Below are 12,117 nucleotides of genomic sequence, written 5' to 3'. Positions count from 1 at the left end.
AAAGATCTGTTTCACCTGTGCCTGGTAAGACTGATTCCTCACCTTGGTCCACTTCTCGCTTCCCTTAGACCTATGGCTCTCAACTCATACTTCACAGCACCTGGGGACCTTGCAGAACCACCAGTGCCTGGGCCCCATGCCCCAGAGATTCTCATTTAATCAGCCCGGGGAGGGCCCAGGTACTGATAATTTTACAAGCTTCCCAGGGGATGGGCTGAAATCTACTGCTTCGGTAGCTGTTGGCCTCCTGTTTTTTCCACTTATTTACGATCTGAAATAGGGAAGTCTTTTAAGCTCCCCGCTTTGAGTTCTAAAATGTAGATTATACCCGTCTCGTAGATTGTCATGAGGATAAAATGAGGCTACATGCTTTTCAAACATGAGGTATGACTGTCATCGTGCCGTTATCATTCAGCTTTAATGCTGGGTCCTATATCAGTGATTTCCCTCTCCGGTTTTGACCTCAATTCTTTGAACCAAGACAGAGTTTGGGACTTCTAAACCAAGCTCTAGAGGTAGCTCACTAATAGCCCGGGTTCATGGGTGAGCGAGTGGGTGGCCTTTTCCTTTAGGCTAGTGGAGCCTCGCATGGCGCTGCCACTTGTCTGGCATGGGGAGGGCTGTTCTGTGCCCCACTTTTGTAGTGAAGGTCTCCATCTCCAGGCAGAAACAGCTGATCTTTGAGCACTGTTGCGAAGCCTTGGATAAGTGGCTTATTTACTTTGACACATGGACAAATGTCCAAATCCAGGTACTTTCAAGAACTAGAAAGTGAAGGGCATTACCATTTCGCTGAACACTGATCAGTGTGCTCCGTCTTTGCCATATACTATTTCATTTCACCTTCAGAACAACCCTTTAGAACACTTACTGTTCTCATTTGACAGGTGAAAAAGACTCAGAGAGGCTCAACAGCCTGTGACCCGATGGTTCCAGGACTGGACTCACACCTGGGTCTTGCTGACTCTTGCACAGACCCGTGGGGCATCCTACAAATAATTCAGCTCCTCTGCAGCCAGGATTCAAAGAGCTACCCAACTGCCTCAGGTTTATTTTTCTCGATTTTCTCTTTCCTTTTCTTTTTCTGAAGCAGGTGGGGGGCTGGGGGGGGACCCAGAAAGAACCCCACAACACCTGCTAATGCCCATAGTCTGACAGCCTCGCTTAGCACTAGCAGGATGACCCACAGGTCCAGAGAAAAAAGCATTTCCTCCCTGCACAGCATTCGGATGGTGCAGTTTTATAACCTCATAATGAAACAAAAAAAACAAACAAACCAAAAAAATGTGAGGAGAGAGTTTGGAGAAATAGATACTGCCAGGAGTGAGGAATTCACCGACCCCCAATCTGGGCCATCTCAAGAGAAGTTGGCCACTGGCTGAGTCTCTTAAAAGCTGAAAAGTCATCCCAGGCCACGGTTAAAGAGAGAGCTTGAACAAAACAGAAACAAATGTGATCTTCAAAGTCTTAAATGTCAACTTGAAGGATAACTGAGCAGCACTGAGATGGGCCAAGAGAACCTGCAGCTGCTTTCCCCACATCAGATGGTCCTTCAGTCCTCTGGATCAGCCACCCCACAGGGCTAGACGGCGCATCCACTGGGGGAGGGGGCAGCCTCCCCAGCCCATACCTGCCAAGCTGTTTACAAATGGCTAAAGCTTCCATCTTTACCACCCATCAGAGTCTCCCCTCTAACCCTGAGGAGCAGTGACCATCTCTGACCTGGGCCTTGTCCTTCAGGATGCCTTTCTTCTTGATCTTCCCGCCCCACTCCCACCTTCCCACCCCATCCATACAACCGGCTCCGCTGCCCTCCTCCCTCTCAAGAACTCAAACACGAGAGTGATTTCCAGGCCAGATATCCAGGATGCCTGGTGTCCCCTCCTAGCCCTCAGGATAACAGAGCAGCCACGCTCCTGGATAATCCCCAGTGGCTACTGTTTCTAGAGGGAGGAAGTAAGGGTGACCTGAGCCCTTGAATCTCCACCCAGGTGTCTTCAAGAACGGAAAACAACACAGCCAGATTTGGAGAGAGGTCCTATCCAAACCACGTGGGTGGCTGATGGCTAAAAAAAACTAGAAAATAAAATTATGAGATTCCCTTTATGAAAGGTCTACAACATTCCTCGCTCTGTTTTAGCCACTTGTATAAGTACCATGTTTGTAGCAACCTTGAGCAGTATCACTCTCGTTTCACAAGTGAGGGAACTTAAGCTCAAAAAGAATAAGTAATGTATCCCAGGTTACTGCTTCCCTGGTGACTCTGGTAAAGAATCCACCTGCAAAGAAGGAAATGCAGGTTCGATCCCTGGGTGAGGAAGATCCCCTGGAGAAGGAGATGGCTATCCATCCCAGTGTTGTTGCCTGAAGAATCCCATGGACAGAGGAACCTGGCGGGCTACAGTTTATGAGATTGCAAAGAATTACATGACTGAGCGCGCATGCCCAGGTTACTAATTCTCTCCCAGGAAGATGGCTCTGACGTCGGTCCTCTTTCCATTGTGCCAGGCTGCATCTGAAGTCCAGAGCTAAAGGACACCAGATCCCTGAACACAGAGACTCTAGTTGTGGAGACTTAGGTCAACTCCTGTCAAAGCAAAGGACACTTTCCAAGTGGTTCTTTCTGCCAGGTGCCTTTGACCTTTCGACCTTCTGAAGAGCCTGAGAATGCACCCTAAGTATTCTTATCTCAGAGATGCCCAATGAGCTGGTCAGAAGCTTGAGCTGATAGACGGGCCAATGAGAAGGCTTCCATATCAGCCCAGGTATCAGTGGTCTGAGAATCCGGTGAAATGTTCCCCTGAGCAAACTCTAAAGGGTCAGGATCTCACTGACCCTCCAGAGAGGATGATGATAGAACTGAAAGGCCAGATCTCAGCCTCAGTTGTCCCTGAGGGGTCCTGTGCTGGGACAAGAGGCCACCCTAGACGCCAAAATTTCTTTTCTTTTTTTTTCAGCAAGCTCTGGGAGATAGCGAAGGACAGGGAAGCCTGGCATGCTGCAGTTCATAGAGTCACAAAGAGTTAGACATGACTGAGCGCCTGAACAAGACTCTGGGATAGGTCCCCTCCACCCCTGGATAGTCAGTCTTCTACTTGTCCATGGTGGGAATGAGTGGGGACGTTTTCAGTCATTACTTCCATCAGCTCCACTGTGAGGCCAGCCCCTGCCTCCCTGATTATCTTTGCATCTTCCTGACCACCTACACTTCACCCTGCCCTCTTCTTTATCCCTGGATCCCAGGCTCTTCAGTCATGGCAACAGTTTAACCTGTTTTGTGTCGAAAAAGAAAACAACTTTGGTGACAGGGGGCTGGGGAAGAAGACTGGGGAGGAGACTTTTTTCCACAGAAGGCACTGGCCTTTCAACCTCCCCCACAACCACCAAAACTAAAACCCTCCTCCTCCACTGGCCTTTCTCCTGGTCCCCCCCTTACACCCTCCCCCTTCCCGAACTCCTCACTCTCTTCTCAGTTCTGAGGTCCAGGAGAAGTTTCTCTCCTCTTTTTGTCCTGATGGGGGCACGAGTATTCCCTCAGCATCTGAGGATCTGGAGGAAAAACCCTGGAAATGCAGCTAGGAGTTAGGAGCTGGACTGTGCAGCTACCAGGGCACCAGACAATAATAGCACAGTTGTGTTTTTTTTTTTCTTAATGGAGAGATGAAGGTCGATGCAGCTCCCAGAGCAACCGAGAAATGGCCCGTTTATGCTTCCAGGCCTGAGGCCACGACCATCCCCACGCAGTCGCCAATGCATAAACAGGCTCCTACACACGCATTTCGCGAGGGGGGGGGGTACTTTTGTTTAGACGGCCCTTAGCGTTTTTTCCTCCTCCTTCACTGCCCTCAAGTTAAAGACATACTCCTGAAGTTAAAGGAGTCTAGAGCTGACTTGCTGTCTGTTCAGTCTCTTACACCTCTTCTCGAGGGGTCAATTTGTACAATTTCTAAAACCCTTCCCAAATCTTCAACTTCCTGTGGGTCCGTTTTTTATATCCACATTTCCTCTCTGTCCTTTTTTTTTTTTTTTTAATTCTCTCCTTTTTTCTAGGACACAAGGAGAGTCCAGTAATCTTCCTCCCACCCAAATATTGCAGGTTGGTTCTATTGCAAAATATAAAGCCAGAGACCCGGGTAGGATGACGCTGAAAGGGCTCTCTTTGTGGTTACTGGTTTGCTGAACAGCTATGGACATCCAGTGTGTGCAATGGGCAACCCCCGGCTAGCGGATCCATACTGCCCTGCTTCCTGCCACACTCAAAGAGCACAATTTCCCCTCTAAGACCTAGGGAAAATCCATTCCCTTCTTCAGCCAACTTTTCAGAGAAACTCAAGAAACTGACACCGAACTTGGAAGGAGGAGGGGGACGCAAAACCTGAAACTATTTAAAGATAGAAAGTTGCTCTCTTTCCCTTGTAGGTTTCAAGGAACGTCTCCAGGGACTCTTTCCTGGAGAGGTGTTCCCCCTCGCCCCACCCCATCTTCTAGGGACTTTGCAAAACCACCACAGGACTGTGGAAACGTGGCCAAGGCAGAGAGCGAAGAGTTAAATCAAGCCCAGACCTCAACAATCTGTGTTCAATTTTGATAAAAATCTCTCTCCCTCTCCCCCACCACCCCCCTTCCTCCACCCCACAACTCAGACATGTCTCTTTATGTTACGAGCTTGCATCTTGTTTGGGGGCACCGAGGGGCTCCCAGAAAACCCCATCGGCCTCCACAGTGGGCACATGTGGCAAACACATCCACTCCACTCTCCGGCACGGCTGGACACAGAGTCCTGCCCACCACCTCCTTCTTCTCCTCCCCCTTGCAGTTACCTGCCTCCAGCCCAGCTCCTTCGTTCGGGTAAAGTCAAAGCCCCATTGCCCGGCGCTGTCAAGGCCCCAGCAGGCGGACGGACGGGCAGCAGCCGCAGGTGCTGGGATTCCAACTCAGGACGCCTTTCCTGGGACGCTCCTTCCCTCTCCCAGGTCCCGCTGCTTCTGAGAGCAGGAGGCTCTCCGCTCCCCTCCGCCCCGCCTAGCCTGCTGGCCAGGGGCCAGGCTTGCAAGTGGGAGCTGGGGGCGTGTGAAGAGTTAAATCACCCAAAGGCAGGCACAAGCGAACCGGGAAAAGCCACCCCCAAAATGTTGTCCGTTTGGGGGTCACCGGCTCTGTCTGTCCACTTACGACAAGAAGGAATCGGATTTCAAAGCCATAAACATTTTTTTATAAAGTTTTCCGAAGACATTTCCTGTGTCCAGATGTGCCCATCCAGACAGACCCGACACGCACATCACACCCGCCGGCACCGACGCGCTCGCAGCCCCCGCCTCCCCACCCCGGAACTCCGCTCAGAGATCCTCGGCGGCTCCTGCAAAACACTTCGGGGACGCAGAAACAGGCAGCCGGCGGAGCCGCTGCCTCGCCAAATCCCCTTTCAGCCTCGGAAAGAAAAGTAGAGGAGGAGAGAAGTGGGGAAGTGGCCCGGGAAGCCTCCCGCGGTCCCCTGGCCCCCGGATGCGAAGCGGGGCGGAGAGCGGGGCGGCCGTACTCACCCCGGGCCGCCCACGGCGCGTCCTCGGCTCCCGCAGCCCCGCGCCCGGCTGCGCGCCCGCCCGCCCGCCGCGCCCGCTCCGCGCTGAGCCGAGCCGAGCTCGCCGTCTCCCGGCCGAGACCTCGCCGCTCCCCCTGGGCCGGCCTCGCGCCCGCCCGCCCGCCCCGCTCTGACGTCAGGCGTCTTGGAGCGGGATATTTATGGCCAGGATACTCTGCATTTTCCCTAGGTAGAGTTCTGATTGCAGTTCCTTGGGATTTGTAATTTTCACACTTTCAGACAGAAAGCAGCGGAGGGAGGGAGGAGAACGCAGCCCGCAGGGCGAGGCAGACAATGAGGGTAGCTGTTTTCCAACTCTGGCAAAGAGCCTTCTCAGGGCTTCCTCTGTTCTGGAAACAGAGAAGGGGTCAAGGAGGCAGGAATAGTGACCTGAGGCGGTGGGTTTCTCCTCGTTTCTCTCCTGGTCCGCGCGGGCTGGGAGGTCAGGTGCTCGGGCCCGGGGAGCCCTGCGCTTCCACCAAGTTCCTTCACGGGACACTAAGTCCCAGGAAGGTGCTAGGACAAGAAAGGAGATAAATCAGGAAGAACAGAACAGCTAATTAGAAGCCCTGGTCCACACCCTAACAACTTTTCCATTTCTTCTTTGGGAGTGGGTGTGTAAAAAAAAAAAAAAAGTTTATTTTTAATTAAGTTATGTTCCACACTCCCTGCGCTTGTATAGCTTTTCCAACTCAGTACCAGTCAATTCATCTTATTTCATTGCTTACGTATAGAGTTTGAGCCATTTATAATAGTCCTTACTCATACTTTATAAAATGGCTTTTAATTTTTTCTTTTTTTCCTTAAATGTGATTGTGATCCATCTCCTTGTCTGGACGGAAGTTGCCTTAGTCAAGAACAACAGTCTCCTCCATGACTGGCACCTTCACCAGGATGGAGTCTGGGTTGTTTCACTCTCCCAGGAGTGAGCAAGCAGATGGAGCCCACGTTGGGTGATGAGCCAGGTGGAGTTTTCTGGCTGTTCAGGTCTGGATTCTGGATTCTGATGGTTGTCTATTTCTCTACCTAGCCGAAGAGGTTTGGGGACATGGCTTGGTTTAATGGCCATCTTTCCAGAGTAGAGAAAAAAAGAGAGCATAATGCTTTATCCTAGTTGGTGCCCATGGTTTGGAGAATGAACTGAAAAATGAAATACATGGGATGCAAATCGCGTGTTCAGTTGGATAACATAAGTGTGTAGGTATTCAACGCCCCATTAAGGAGAAGGAGGATAACCGCAAATCATCACTAAAACAACACAGCGCCAGCAAGCATTCTGTTAGCCCAGATGGGGTAAAGGTGGGGGTGTGTCTTAACCACAGTTACAGTGCAGCAGGGACTCAGGGACTCGGAATGTGTTTACCCCTTTGGCAGCAGCTGTTTAGGGCTGATTGCCAGAAGGAGCCAAGTCTTGGGACTGGGCCTCTTGGTGGGAGACAGCCAAGATGTTTTGGTCCAAGCCACAGAGAGCTCAGAGCCCTGCTGTTTGGTCACTGTCTGGCTGCCCTCCTGAGCATCATACCCCACAGCAACATCTCTCCATCCCCTTCCTCCCATCAGGGTTCCAAGGTGAACTCGGCTTTGTGGTGGACACTGCATGTTGGCTTCCAAAATCCCCTTCTCCCTTGCCTTCCTCAACTAAAGAAACTGGAGGTCTACAATAGTCACCATCCCAGACACCCTTGTAACTAGAGATAGCTGTGAAACCCATTTCCATCCAGTGAGGTTGGCATGCAGAAGGCAGGGGGTCAGCTTCCACAAATATTCTTTAAGAAAATGTCAGATTCAGATGGCATGCCCCTTCAGCCCCTTGACAGCCCCTGTTTCTCCTTCCTCCATTTCTTCTCTCTTAGGACGTAAATATGATGTCTGGAGATACAGCAACCATCTTGCAACTTGAGTACAAAAACCACTCACTTAAGAATGGTGGAGCGGAAAAAAAAAAAAAAAAGAATGGTGGAGCGGGAACGTAAAAGGAACTAGGGCCCTCGATGACATCTGTATGTGACTGAACTTTCCTCTGACTTCTTGTCAGGTGAGAAAAAGAAACTCCTATGTGTTCCTGTTATAATAGTCGTCTTATATTTTTTACAGCCAAACATAATCTTACCTGACACATTTCCATCAATCCACCAAAATACAATATTGGAACGATTCCTGAACATTAGCTCACAAGTATGATGATTCCTTTTAACTTTATGTATGCTTAGTCCCTCTGTTGTCTCCAACTCTTTGTGACCCCTGTAGCCGCAGGGGTTCCCATCAGGCTCCCCTGTCCATGGGATTCTCCAGGCAAGCATACTGGAGTGGGTTGCCATTTCCTCCTCCATTTAACCTTGTACTGACATTACTCTTTTCAAAGCCTATCTTCATATATTCCCCAGCAAACTTCATAATTTGGAGAAGTATCACAATAACCTCCATTTTTCATATAAGAAAAGAAGCCAGATTTAATAGATATCCTGCCCAAGATCACACAGTCTACAAAATAAGGGACCCTTGAACCCTAGCCTAGTTCTTCCAACTCCAGTTCTGCGTATTTTCTGCAATACCTTAAATAATAAAACCACAAAGCCCAGTGAAGATGCCTAATCCATACTAAGTCTATTTCACCAAGATGCAAGAGACTGAAAGTAAATTCTGGAACTAGAAGGTGCCACAGTCCACATGGGGAATTGAGTCCAGTCCATCGTCTCCCCAAATCCCCCTCACCTTCCAGCTACCCTCTGATATCCTGCCCTGAATCCCCATCGTTGCTCTTGCTAAGGTCACATGACCCTTTAGTTGAATCAAGTCTTGGCATCTTCATGGTCACGCCCTGTGAGATGCTTAGAGCATCCCTTGTTTAAAGCATTCCCCTCTTTCAGGGACATCTTAGCACAACAACTTCCCATGGGTAGTTTCTCTTCCCAGTCCTTCTTCCACCTGACTGTGGATGTTCCCCAGGGATCTGCCAGCCACCTTCCTTCTCTTGCCGGTCACCAACTCATCTCATGCGATTTCATCCTTTCTTGTTAGTTCTACCGCAGGCTCTGTGACTGTCTGGGAATGTCAACCATCATCTCAACACCCAGATCTACATTCCAACCACCATTTTCCTCTCAATCTTAACCCTGCTTTTCCAACTGGTTTTGCCCAGCATATGGTGAGTAGTAAATAACTGGTATATGTTTTAAATTATTATTGTAAAAACGATGCAGAGAAGTGACTAAAGCATAAGAGGATTTTGTGACCGACTCACTTCTAGGATGGGGAGCTTTGGCGTGATCATCCTCCCTTGAAGACCCCACAAGCCAATCTGCTTGTCTCCAGCCATAAGGAAATGCAGCAGAATTAATGGAAGTTAGCAGGAGCAGACCCTATAAAGAGGCAGACCTAATGAGAAATAGCCTCATTAACTCCTTTTTACATGTATATGTATGGCTGAGTCCCTTTGCTCTCCATCTGAAATCGTCACAACATTGTTAATCGGCTAGACTCCAATATAAAATAAAAAGTCTGATAAAATTAAAATGTCAAAAAAAGAATTTACTCCTTTTGGAATTAACTCTTTTTAGAATAGCCTCATTAACTTCTTCCAGGCAAAGTGAGAGACAGAAGGGATTAAAAATGAGGTGAGATAGGGCCAGTCAATCCTAAAGGAAATCAGTCCTGAACATTCACTGGAAGGACTGATGCTAAACCTGAAACTCCGATACTTTGGCCCCCTGATGCAGAGAGCTGACTCATTGGAAAAGATCCTGATGCTGTGAAAGATTGAAGGCAGGAGGAGAAGGGGACAACAGAGGATGAGATGATTGGATGGCATCACAGACATGAGTTTGAGCGAGCTCCGGGAGTTGATGATAGACAGGGAAGCCTGGTGTGCTTAGGAATGGAAAGAGTTGGACCCGACTGAGCAACTGACCTGAACTGAACTGAGATAGAGCTGGAGACTTAGAGGTGGTAGGTGGGAAGCATGAGAAGGATGGGATCAAGGGAAGAGGCTGTGTACCAGAATATTCCAGGTCTAAGGAGAGGAGGAAAAAAGACTCCATCTCTCCCCAGGTAAGCTTACTCAGGTTCTACTGGGAAGAAGGGCAGGTGAAGCTTATAAAATACATGGCTATCCATGCTGAGGCTGTTTTGAGGTTATTGAGTCTTGAAGACTCCATAAAGTGGGAGGGGCCCTTCCAAGATCATCTGTTTTCCCCCTACCCCCAACACTATTGCACACAGAACCCTAATGTAGGGAGGGTGGAGGGTAATCGCTTATGCTCAAGACTGCTCCAAGGGTGGGGGTGGGGCCCATCTTTTCTCTCCTGTCAGCCACCTGTATATCCCAGGAATATGGCTCTGTGTGGCACACTGCTCATCTAGAAAATTCCACCTGCTTCCTAAAGGACCCCCAAACAATTCAGCAAGCTTGTCCCTGCATCCAAAGCCAACTGTACACTTCCAAGGCCTGGCTAACTCGTGAGAGAAGTAGGCATCACAAAATCCCCTCCTTGCCCACTTTCCAGGGCCAGACCTTCTGGTCCTATACCACACAGGCCCCAGGAGCACTCAGCAAAGATCTTGTAAAGGATCAGTGAGAACTCCATGAGTAGCCATCCAATCAGTACAAAATTGCCTTCCCCAATTCACACTGACAGGCCAAAGAAGATGGTGATAAGAACTCAGGTGTTAGAGACCCTGGTTAAATCCTCACCTTGCTTCCCACTGCTCTGTGAGCTGCCTATGACAGGTAACTTTCTGAAGCTTAGTGTTTGTGATGGTTAATTTTACATGTCAACTTGGCTGGGCCACATACCCAAGTATTTGGTCAAATATTATTCTGGGTGTTTTCATAAGGGTGTTTTTTGGATGAGATTAACATTTAAATTGGGGAACCTCTATAATGTAGGTGGGCCTCATTCAGTCATCCTAAAGGTCATGCTAGAACAAAGGGTGACTTCCAGGATGCTCCCAGCGGATGACGTATCAGCCCTGAACTGCAACTCTTCCCTGGGTCTCCAGCCTGCCAGCCTCCCACAATTAAATGAGCCAGTTCCTAAAAATCTACCTGTCTGTCTATCTACCTATACACACACACATATACACACACACCCCCAACCACCACCACCACCCCCAATTGGTTCTGTTTATCCAGAGAGCCTTGACTAATACAGTTTCTCAACAATAACATGGGATGAAGAACATTCCATCCCTAAAGGATTGTTGACAAGGTTAAACGAGGCAAATGGATTGAAAGTCCCTACTCCAGTGAGTTCTTCTAGGACTGGGGAGAAAGAGGAACCCTCAGAGTTGTGAGGTCCCTCTCATCCCACCCCTGAGGCCATCAGAATCCACCTTCGGACCCCAGGCTTTGCTCAGGAAAATGCCAAACTCTGTCTCAAGGGCGTTGGTAATGCCGAGAGGGCAGAAGAAGGCTGTGTACACTGGGCCCAGTTCAGCACAGATATATAACACCTCCGGCGTTTTGTTCATGGACTATTCTGTCTCTTTCACTTATGTTTAGGGGTATAGTCTCCATTGATTAGAACCAGCCTCCTGAACTTCCATTATCCAGCAGTAATTTCTTTTTTTTTTTTTTCAAACTTTTTCTTTTGTACTGGGGTATAGCTGATGGACAAACAATTGTTTTGAGAGTTTCAGGTGAATTGCAAAGGGGCTAAGCCATGCATATCCATGTACCCATTCTCCCCTAAACTCCTCTCCCATCCAGGCTGCCATATAACACTGAGAAGAGTTTCGCATGCTATACAGTAGGTCCCTGCTGGTTATCCATTTTAAATTTAGCACTTAACCAACAGTAACTTTTAAGACTACAACTAAAGACGGAAGGTCAGGTTCCACAATTTCTTCCTGGAAAGGACATGAAATTAGGACGTGAACTCCCTGAAAGATGTTTTAGGTTCTCATCATGGTGTGGGGTTGTAGAATGGCCTCAGAGTATGGCATCAATAAAAGCCTGGTTTCTAACCCCAGCTCAAGATCTTACAGCTAATTAAGAGCATCGTTTAGTTTCTCTGGAAAAATACGGAATGATAGGAGGATCAAGCCCATGGTGCCGGAGTGAGGACTGAATTGCAGAATGTTTGTAATTACAGATGGCCATTATCCTTACAAGCCTCTTCCTCTCTTTGCCCTTTTCCATCTCCACCCCCCACCCCCCACCGCACACAGCTCTCCTGTTAGTTAATACCAAGAATGCACTTAACATTGATGTACAATTCACCAGGTTCCTGGCATCTAGCTCTCTGCAAATATCTTTGCCTGGAGTTAAGAAACTTCCCCTGGCTCGGACATGACCACACCAAATAGGCAGTGATTGGAAAATTGGGCCCATAAAAGCCATCTCCTTCCGAGACGCAGGACAGCATTTTTGAGAAGCCTGCTCAGGTTGTTTGCAGCGGCTTTGAGGGTCGGCTCTGCTGCCTTGCCTACGTCAGAACCCTAAGTGTTTAACCACAAGACACACAATCCTGGGACATTGTGGCGGCAGCCGTCCACCCCCACAGCAAGGCAGGCCGTGCGTGCGCCTAATCCGGTATGTG

General features: G+C 48.9%; 1 protein-coding gene across 5 annotated transcripts in view; it reads right to left on the bottom strand.

The window, feature by feature from the left end:
• The window catches only part of DAAM2 (dishevelled associated activator of morphogenesis 2), a 130,990-nt gene extending 125,343 nt beyond the window's left edge, over nucleotides 1–5,647 (bottom strand). For 3 of the 5 annotated variants that reach the window (XR_009597570.1, XM_042237110.2, XM_060403169.1), the window contains exon 1: nucleotides 5,541–5,647. The gene's annotated coding sequence lies outside the window, so the exon portion shown is untranslated. Of the gene's footprint in view, nucleotides 1–4,820 lie in introns of all 5 variants that reach the window. The other 2 variants (XM_042237109.2, XM_027958408.3) reach the window with 1 other exon arrangement.
• Between the last annotated feature and the right edge of the window lie 6,470 nt (nucleotides 5,648–12,117).

This window comes from Ovis aries, chromosome 20 (genome assembly GCF_016772045.2).
Source record: "Ovis aries strain OAR_USU_Benz2616 breed Rambouillet chromosome 20, ARS-UI_Ramb_v3.0, whole genome shotgun sequence".
NCBI lineage: Eukaryota > Metazoa > Chordata > Mammalia > Artiodactyla > Bovidae > Ovis > Ovis aries.
This window is presented reverse-complemented; position numbering and strand designations above follow the sequence as displayed.